This window comes from Raphanus sativus, chromosome 9 (genome assembly GCF_000801105.2).
Source record: "Raphanus sativus cultivar WK10039 chromosome 9, ASM80110v3, whole genome shotgun sequence".
Taxonomy (NCBI): domain Eukaryota; kingdom Viridiplantae; phylum Streptophyta; class Magnoliopsida; order Brassicales; family Brassicaceae; genus Raphanus; species Raphanus sativus.
In genome coordinates this window covers 13,251,471-13,262,349 of record NC_079519.1, presented here as the reverse complement: position 1 = coordinate 13,262,349, position 10,879 = coordinate 13,251,471, and the positions used below count along the sequence as shown (strand labels likewise).

Genomic DNA, 10,879 nt, shown 5'->3' with positions numbered 1-10,879 from the left:
TACTACATATATATATATATTACCTTGTAACATTTATTTGCAAAACTGACTCCTTGAGTTTATAAACAATATTTACTCGACCCACTGGAAAATTAATAATCAATTAAAACCCCGATTGAAGAGAATTGAGAATCCGTTTGGACTTGACAATGTTAATCTGATGAGGCTATGAGTTTCTAAATATTTTAAGAGAGAATTTGGCAAAATGAAACACATTCAACATTCAAATGTCCCACCAAAACAATTTTATTTTTTTGACTATATTGGATATACTTTACTCTTTATAAATAGCAAAAATAATCTTATAAATATTTAAAAATATAAAAACTATTAGAAACATAAAATAGGAGTATATGTACGATTTTTTTCCAAAATAAATATTTGAAACCATATTTAAAATATTTGGCAAGCACTTCTTGATCGCTGGCCAAGGCGATACCTTTTCTCTTAGCGCTGCGAGAGACATAGGGGTTGCCCCTACCGCCGATACGGATGCCGGAAGAGCGACCACTGTTACCGATTGGTTTCACCGGAGCAGAGGGAGCCCCCAATGCACCTTTACGTTTCTCGGAGTTCACCACGCCGGAAGCAACGACGGTCTGATCGACGGAGCAGTTCTGACCGGAGGAGACCGCGGAGTCGCCGAGTGTTTTCTGACCTATTGGTTTCACCGGAGCAGAGGGAGCCACAAATGCACCTTCACGTTTCTCAGAGTTCACCACGCCGGGAGCTACGACGGTCCGATCGACGGAGCTGTTCTGACCGGAGGAGACGGCGGAGTCACCGGGTGTTTTCTTTGAGTCGGATAACATCATCTCTATGAGCAGTGGAGAGGATTGAGCAATTTTTTGAGGAAATGGAAAACCAAATGATAGATTTATATAGGATGGCGAAGCAAACAACACGAAACGCTCCAAAGAGCCAAGAGTGAGAAATCGAAGAGATTCCATTAAAGAGAGTGAAAGGCGTGGGCTGAGTATTGATTGTTCGAAAGAGTCACGAAGAAGAGAAGGAAGCTGAAAGGATTCACCATCGAGATTGTGAGTTTAGGTTTGCAAAGCGGCACATGTGGAGAAGTCAACAGGATCACGAATGGGCTGCGGAACAAAAGAAAAAAGAAGTGACATGGGCTTAACAGCCCAATTCGCGAATCAGAAGTCGAAGCCCAGTTTACCTCCACTGTCTGACATGGCAGTTTATCTACAACCCTATTGATCGATTTTAGTAAATGAGGTGGATGCTCTCATAGAGCTTCATATCCCCCTTTTAGTAGTGTAATAGATTACACATTTTAAATCTATGGAGTTGAGTTTAACATCTACAACGAATAACACCACCTAACAGTAGATTTTTAAATCATAATTTCAAATCTTAGATTGAATAACAACAAATTTTAAATCCTTATATTAATGATATTATAAATACAAGAACCAATAACACTAGATTTAAACTCTTACAATAAAAAATATTTTAAATACAAGAATCAATAACACTAGATTTATAAAAATGAATCAAAATCAACTATTGAATAACACTAGATGCTGAGGGTAATCTGCCAATACCTCATACTTCCGGACAGATTCCACACACCCAAAGGGCCCTGGAAATTGTAAGTTTTTGATTTTTCTTATTTTTTATGACATATATGTTAATTAAGTATTTATTAGATGCTAGTTTAATTTATTTTTTTAATATAGGCTGACGCAGAAGGAGCACCACCGACTCTGGCCCGACTTTACAAGTTGACCCACCAGCATGCCGATGGAACTTTCTCTCATCCTCGAGCAAAGGAGCTCTGCAACGATGTAGATGCTCGGATTCAAGAGGTCCAGACTCAGCCGACGCAAGAAAATCCGGATGGTGCACCGGTCGAGCTTTCTCCCGTCGAACAAGACAAAATTTTTGAGCAGGTAAAATATTCGATATTCGATATTTTTAATTTATGTTTACATATTTTTTACATATGTACTAATTAATATCTATTTATAAATTGAAGGTCCCTCCGAAGAAAAGGGGACGTATACCAGGAATCGGGAGTGTGAACGATGTTCCGAGGGCGAGAGTTGAACACGCTGCTAGACGGGAAGCAGATTCCTCGTTCCGGAAGGACTTGGAAACTGCAAACCGAACCATAGCCGACCACAACGACAAATTTAAGGTTATGGCAAACAACTTCAATGTGCTGTTAGGTTCAACCCCACACGTCGACCCGTCGGTTGCGTCAGCGTGGCAGAGCATGCGTTCGAGCTTTGCCGGTCCCGACCCTACTCCGGAACAGCAGGCAAATTTGGAACGGGAAGAGGATGAGAGGACTGCTGATCTCTTCGATGATATAAACCTTAATGTTTAGTTTTTTCGGTTTTAATTATTTTGTATTTTGAATATTTTAATTTTATGAATGTTATATATTATGTTTTATGGAATTTATCAAATTCGTATTTTTTTTTAATTTTATGAATTTTAATTATTTAATATTTTTATTTTATTTAACGAATTTCGTAATTAATATTGGGCGTTGTAAATTGGTCTTAAAGTAACGACTAAGGTACATCTATTCGAGATGCAAGGTAGTCGTTAAATTACGACCAATGTACATCATCGTCGATGTACTTTAGTCGTAAATGTATGACTCATTTACATCTAATATACGACTACCATTTCCGACTCATTTACGACCAATAGTTTACATCTGTTTTACGACTAATATGGGTAGTCGTAAATGTACGACTGCTTTACGACCAATCAACCGAGTCGTACATTTACGACTCATTTACGACCAATTTTGTTAGTCGTACGTTTACGACCAATGTACGACCAATTGGTGATTATGACCAGTGATTAACGACCAATCGCAATTGGTCGTAACTTGGTCGTAAATCACCATTAACGACCAATTTACTACCAATTCTGTAGTCGTTCAAGTCATGTTTTCTTGTAGTGTTTGTTTCCTAATAAAATAGATCATATCATTTTTGTTGTAAACGATACTCTGTTCCGTTTACAAGATCGCTCACTCACTCTCTCGATTACGTCTCTCGTTTGATTTGCGGAATCAATAGATCGAATAACAGAAACGTAAAGTACACAAAGAAATGTTAACGTGTTCAGCCTCCACTGTCAAAGTGACAGCAGCCTACTCACGCCGGGATTGCTTCCCGGAAAATCCACTATCTCCGGAGGTTTGTTTACACAGATGAATCACAATCACACGACTCTACACGAGAACTTCTCTCTTTCTCGTGTTTACAAGAATCTAGATCTTTCTCGGATTTTATCTCTCTAACTCACAACTCTCTCACTCTGCAACCTTATAATACAGTTACAGAGTTTGTTACAGAAGCAGTAACTAATCAGAGTTGAGCTGGCTTTTCATCGAACACTTGACAAAGCTTCATCCAATCCGACGTCGCTTAACCTTGGGCCAATACTAACTCCCGCAAAGCCCAACAGACTTATAGCCCATTTCAACAATTCTCCACCAAATGGTAATAAGTCTGAAAACAGAGTGTTCAAAACCAGAGTACTTTCCCTCCATAGCTCTTCCTGCAATCCCGGATCCTGAGTCCCTTTTACTCAGAACGTACCTGAAGCTTCTCTAAAGCTTCAACCATCTTCCCCACTGGAACAACCTTCGTGAAAACATCAGCTGGATTATCAAGGGTACCAATCTTAGTCACCCTTATAATCCCCTCTTCAATCTTCTCCCTGATAAAGTGATACTTGTTCTGCACATGCTTCGTCCTTTCATGATGGACGTTGTTTTTTTTTTGACAGAGCAATAGCACTTTCAGAGTCACAGAATATCTCCACCTTGTCTTGAGCATACCCGAACTCCTTCACCAAGTTCCTCAACCAAATAGCCTCCTTAGAAGACTCAGACAAAGCTACATATTCTGCCTCCGTTGTTGATAAAGCAACCACTTTCTGAAGACCTGACTTCCAGCTAACCGCAGTACCACCGAAGCAAAACACAAACCCTGTGACAGACCTTCTCTTATCCAAGTCTTTTGAGTAATCAGAATCACTATAACCCACTAGCTTCAACTCAGCTCCTCCCTTGAAAACCAACTTCGTTTCAGACGAACCCCTCAAGTACTTGAGCAGCCACTTAACCGCAAGCCAATGTTCTCATATAGGATTTCCCATAAACCTACTCACCATACCGACTGCATAAGCGATATCTGGTCTTGTTCCTATCATCATATACATCACACTGCCCACAGCATTAGCATAAGGAACATACTTCATTACTTCCCACTGCTCTCTCAGTTCTTTATCAGTTGCCGACTTAAGCTTGAAATGAACACCCATAGGAGTCTTGACAGGTTTTGATTTGTCCATCTGAAACGCCTTCAAGACTTTCTCAACATACCCTTCCTGTGACAGCTCCAATCTCAGTAGCTTCCGGTCTCTCCTGATCTCCATACCAAGTATCTTCTTAGCAGGACCGAGATCCTTCATTTTAAACACTGAGCTCAAGTCCTTCTTCAGATTGTTAATCTCCTGCATACTCTTGGAAGCCACCAGCATATCGTCCACATATAACAACAGATATACGTAGGAACCACACTCTGTTTGCTTCACGTACACACAGCTATCAACATCACCTCTCTTGAAGCCTGCACCTATCATGAAGTCATTAAACTTCTTATTCCATTGCCTAGGACTCTGCTTCAGTCCATACAATGACTTCTTCAACAAGCAGACCCAATCTTCTTTACCCTCAATCTCATATCCCTCAGGCTGCTTCATGTAAATCTTCTCTACCAATTCACCATGGAGAAAAGCTGTCTTTACATCCAACTGCTCAAGCTCTAAGTCCTCTGCAGCTACTATCTGCAACAAGATCCTGATAGAAACATGCTTCACAACAGGAGCGAAAATCTCATTATAATCAATCCCTTCTCTCTGAGAATAACCCTTGGCTACCAGTCTTGATTTGAATCGAGGTGGCTCAACTCCAAGAATACCCTCTTTCTTAGTGTATACCCATTTGTTTCCAATGACTCTCACATTCTTTGGCTTTGGAACTACTACCCAAGTGCCATTCTTCTCCAGAGAAAACATCTCATCTCCCATACTAGCATTCCATTTCTCCCAGTCTTTATCTTTAAGAGCATCAGCATAGTCATACGGTTCTGCAGACTCACCATCATTTGTAGTCAACAAGCAACTTACCACACAATGATTCTCAGTAAACCTCAGAGGAACCTGTATCTCCCTTCTGACTCTATCACGAGCCAACAAGTAATCTTGCAATACCGGTGATTCTTCCTCCTCATCATCTTGTGACACGTCAACCTCTGCATCCCTTTCTGTATCGGAGAGTGACTCATCAACACCCGTCTCAGTATCTGTAACCTCAGAGTTTATCTCAAGCTCCACCACTCTGCTGCTTTCCCCAATCTCCACCTTCTTTTTACTCTTCTTCACCAAAGATTTGTAAAGTAAATCTTCCTTAAACACCACGTTTCTGCTTAGCACACACTTCTCTTCATCCAGCAACCATATTTTATAACCTTTCACCCCATCTGGATAGCCAACAAAGACTCCCTTCTTGGCTCTTGGATTCAACTTCCCGTCATCACTGTGAACGTAAGCAACACACCCGAAACGTCTCAAGTAAGAATAGTCCAGACCATCTTTGTTATACCAAACCTCATCTGGTATTTTATCCCCAATGGCTGTAGAAGGTGACTTGTTGATCAGATGTACTGCAGTGGCAGCCGCTTCAGCCCAAAACTGTTTTGACAAACCCGATTCACTCAACATACTTCTGACCTTGTCCATCACTGATCTATTCATACGCTCCACCACACCATTTTGCTGCGGAGTGTAGGCAATAGTCTTGTGTCGAACGATCCCATTCTCCTTACACATAGAATCAAACCGATAGTTACAAAACTCCAACCCATTGTCTGACCTTAGCTTCTTGATTTTCTTCCCTGTTTGATTCTCAACCATGATCCTCCATTCATCAAACTTCTCGAATGCCTGATCTTTACTTCTGAGAAAATCAACCCAAACCTTCCTGCTATGATCATCAGTGATACTCAGAAAATACTGACAACCACTATGAGACTTTGGCACATACGACGATCCCCATAAATCTGTATGTATGTAGTCCAAAATACTCACTGAGATGTGTTTTCCTGTAGGAAACTTCAATCTATGGGTCTTCCCATACACACAGTCTTCACAGAATGATAAAGTTGACACCTTCTTCCCATTTAGAAGACGTCTCTCAACCAGAACGTTCAAACCTCTCTGGCTTATATGACCCATTCTACTATGCCATAGATGAGTATCATCTCCACTCAACTCATTACAAGTACCTGCCTCCAGATCTTTTCCTTTTTCACACAAGAAGTAAAGAGTTTCATGCCTTCTACCATGTAGTAAAACTCTCTCCCCTCTAAAGATCCGCAGAACTCCATCTTCCGAACTGTATTTGCACCCCAAAGCTTCCAACGTTCCAAGAGAATTCAAATTCCTCTTCATTTCTGGAATGAACCTCACCTTTGTAAGAATAACCACAGAACCATCTTCATTTACAATCTTCACCGAGCCTTGTCCCATAACCTGAGAAGTTGTATCATTTGCCATTCTAACTACTCCAGTCAAAGACTCATCAAGACTAATGAAGCTATCTCTCCTCCAGATCATATGAAATGAACAACCTGAGTCAATCACCCATCGAGTCTCCAAGTCTGAATCTGTCAAGTTCAGAGCTTCACCAACATACAACATATCAACACGAACCGCTTCTCCACGATTCACCATTGCAGTCTCCCCATGCTGGTAGTTACCTCGACTGTTATCGTTTCCTCTCTTAGGACACTGCATCTTGAAATGCCCTTGTTCACCACATAACCAACAGACTTTCTTCTGCTTTGACTTATCCTTACCTCCCTTGCCTTTTGCCTTTGTACTGTCAGACTTCCCTTCCTGCTTTGACCACTTAGAGTTTCCCTTGCCCCTAACTTGCAACGCTTCTGCATTTTTCTTAGGAGACTTCACCTGAAACTCAGCTTCAAGTTCTTTTGACTTGATAGCAGTTACCACATCCGTCAAAGTCAGAGATGATTTACTGTATCTCAAAGTATCCTTCAATCCATCAAACTGACGTGAAAGAGCCATTAACAACATCACAGCCTGATCTTCATCAGAAATCAGTACATCAACATTCTCAAGATCAGCTATAATCTTCAAGAATTCATCAACATTCCTCTCAATCGTCTGTGTGGAATTCATAGCATATCCATATAATTTCTGCTTCAAATGAATTCGACTAGATAGGGTCTTTGACATGTACAGACTATCCAGTACCTCAAACATACTCTTCGCCGTTTTTTCTTTTATGATCTTGCGAAGAACATGATCAGATACACTGAGTATGATCGTGCTTCTGGCTCTTCTCTTCTTCTCAAGAAGTGACTTCTCTGCTGCCTCTGTTGCAGCCTCATCGACATCAGAATCGAGACCTTCCTTCTTCTTCACCGGTACAACTGCTTCAGTGTTGATCGCATCGATCAATCCCAGAATCTCAAGATGCGCCATCAATTTCTCCCTCCACAGCACATAATCCCCAGATCCATTGAACTTCTCCACCTCGATCCTTGCCGACGCCATCTTCAAGCGATCCAAAATCCTCTGACGAGGCTCTGATACCACTTGTTGTAAACGATACTCTGTTCCGTTTACAAGATCGCTCACTCACTCTCTCGATTACGTCTCTCGTTTGATTTGCGGAATCAATTGATCTAATAACAGAAACGTAAAGTACACAGAGAAATGTTAACGTGTTCAGCCTCCACTGTCAAAGTGACAGCAGCCTACTCACGCCGGGATTGCTTCCCGGAAAATCCACTATCTCCGGAGGTTTGTTTACACAGATGAATCACAATCACATGACTCTACACGAGAACTTCTCTCTTTCTCGTGTTTACAAGAATCTAGATCTTTCTCGGATTTTATCTCTCTAACTCACAACTCTCTCACTCTGCAACCTTATAATACAGTTACAGAGTTTGTTACAGAAGCAGTAACTAATCAGAGTTGAGCTGGCTTTTCACCGAACACTTGACAAAGCTTCATCCATTCCGACGTCGCTTAACCTTGGGCCAATACTAACTCCCGCAAAGCCCAACAGACTTATAGCCCATTTCAACAATTTTCTTACAATAAAACAGCAATTAAATAAAGATGTCGATTTATATGTTTCCTAATAATCTGGAACAAAACCAATCATCTATTCTAAATCTAACCACCTTTTAAAATGGATAGTTTTATCGATTTGTTTCTTGATAAAATGGATCATATCAATTTTTTTTACAATATATATATCCAAATAAGAACATTTCAGGAATCAAATCGATTATTCTAAACAGAATTTTGAACTTTCTATCTAAACCCTTAGCCTATCAAATATTCCTTCATATTTTGCAACAACTTTTTAAACAACAAAATTAGATTTTATCTTAACAGCTAACTTTTCAGTCCCCAACTTTTCTAATAAATATCGTTCCTACTATCTAAACACTTAACACACTTCCTAAAATCTGAATTCCGAAACTCAATCGCTAAAGAAAGTACCTTTAAGCATGGAACTCACAACTTTGGCTGGCATCAGACCATACAAGTCAGAATGGCGTGTTCAAGTTAAGGTGCTCCATATCTGGAAGCATTACACAAAACTGGCTGGAGAAACATTGGAAATCATTTTGTCCGATGTACATGTAAGTCTCATAATTTAGCTACCCGATATTCTTTGTTTTCTGTTTTCTGTTTACTAATAGATATATAAATCGATACTATCTAAATCGCTGGACTTATTTATTTTGAAGGGAACAAAAATACTGGCATCCTGTAAGAAGACATACTGGGATAAGTTTGCAAAGAAAGTACATGTTGGAATGTGGAGATTCATTGAATTTTTTTCCATTACTAACCCCGGTGTTACCTTCGGGCCTACCAATCATCAATACAAGATCAGTTTCATCTATAGCACTGATATCACTCCATCACCCTGCAAAACGACAGCATGTTTCTCAGTTTGGTTGATTTCCAAACTATTCAACAGGGAGTAGAAGATGAAAGTCTTACCATTGTATCTTCAATCATGAGGCTGAGGATTCCGGCAAATGGGGATAAAGCTCTGTCACTGAACCCAGAAGACATCCATATTGGAAACGCACACCCCAGTAAGAGTGAGAAGTGGCTACAAGAAAAAAATTCAATTTAATCAGTTGTTATCCAAACAAAAAGATTGTGACAAATGAGTTACAATTGTGGTTTTGCAATACCTGACGATCACAAGCTCTGAGTCACGCTTGGTGAATGATATAGAGACAAAAGACGAGTTTCTTTCAACGCTTTGGTTTTCTCAAACTTTTCTTCCCTCGGCTTTTCTTCAATGTTAGACAAGATCAAGTCACTCGTAAGTGAAAGAATAACATCTATCATCGGATGAAAAAGATGATTCGTCACATCTACCATGGCCATAAAAATTTATATTATCAGATCCAGCTGAAACTAAGATTACATGCAACAAAATATATATACTGTAACAAAAAAACTGAGAATTATTACGTTAACCTGAACGGATCTGAGAAGTATGAAACTAACCGATGAGGAATCAGATAAGATCTGTTCGGAAAAAAAAATATGTATGATGAACTGTTCGGTGGTAATAGAAAGAGGGAGAGAGAAATTGTTGTTTTCGAGCTGAATCAATGAAAAGAAATATTTTGTCGGAAGGAATGTGTTTGTGGTATGAGTAAGTTTATTTTTGGGCCTTGGACCTCAAGGGATTAAGGTTCTCGCCGTCAAGGGTTTCAAATCGAGAGAGAGTTAGGGTTTGTGGTCAGAACTTTTAGCTTAGGGTTTTAGAGAATCGTGTTGATAACGTGTTGTAAATAAGAGGAATTGGTTGTATATTATTCATAACATAATGTGCCATTTATATAGGGAATTACAAGATAGATAAACCATCATAGATAAATGAAAATAGTACAAATCCTAAATCAATAAAGAAAATGTAAACAGCCTAAATAAAAAGAAAATTGTCTCTTTGGTTATTGCATTCACTAAACGGTTCATAACATAAACCAATTCTCAAAAAGTATGAAATTGTTTCCTAAACTATGGCCGCCTCAATGCCAATATGCTGGCATACTTGCGTAACACTCTCGGGTTAAACTCTTTGGCTGTTGGCCAGTTACTCTTTCCCTAAGCCTGAACAAAAATCGTCATGTCCTCAAGGACAATCCAAACAAGCATAACCTTAATGATGTTACAAAATTGGCATGGTCTACTGTCCGCAACAAGATTTCAGTTATTAGGGAAACAAATCCATAACTTACCTCCCGTTTGTTTGCTAAGTGATTCGTAAATTACCAATGATAATATTTTGCGCCAAAATCTCTTCTTAAGCGGATTCTTCCAAATCACATTTAGTGTTGTTCGTTTGGTTGCCGCAGGCGGCTGCGGCTGAGGCTGAGTCTGCGGCTGCGTCTATTCATTTGGTTGTTGTTAGTTTCGTAGATGTAGACGCAGACGCAACCGCCGCCGTAGACGCAGCTTATTGTTCGTTTTAAAGACGCAGGACGCTGACGCAGACACAACCGCAGGAAATAAATTTAGTGTTGTTCGTTTGGTAGACGCTGCGTCCATTTTCATTTATTTTATAAATGTAGTTTAAATTTGTAAAATTGAATTTTAGATAAATAAAATGTATTTTAAATATATTTACATCCATAAAAATATTAAAATTTATTGGTGATAAATTTTTAGTCAAATTTACAAATTTAACAACTCATTTTTATCATAAAATTTTAGTAAAATTAACAAATTAAAAAACTCATCTTAATCATAAATT

At 39.4% G+C, this 10,879-nt stretch overlaps 1 long non-coding RNA gene across 1 annotated transcript; it reads right to left on the bottom strand.

Annotated features, from left to right (window-relative positions):
• Window positions 1–8,751: 8,751 nt before the first annotated feature.
• On the bottom strand, window positions 8,752–9,745 carry LOC130499865 (uncharacterized). The gene is made up of 4 exons (XR_008938721.1): window positions 9,598–9,745; window positions 9,306–9,491; window positions 9,106–9,220; window positions 8,752–9,028 (listed from the first exon to the last, which is right to left on the bottom strand). It is a non-coding gene; the product is annotated as an uncharacterized LOC130499865 (long non-coding RNA).
• Window positions 9,746–10,879: the final 1,134 nt, after the last annotated feature.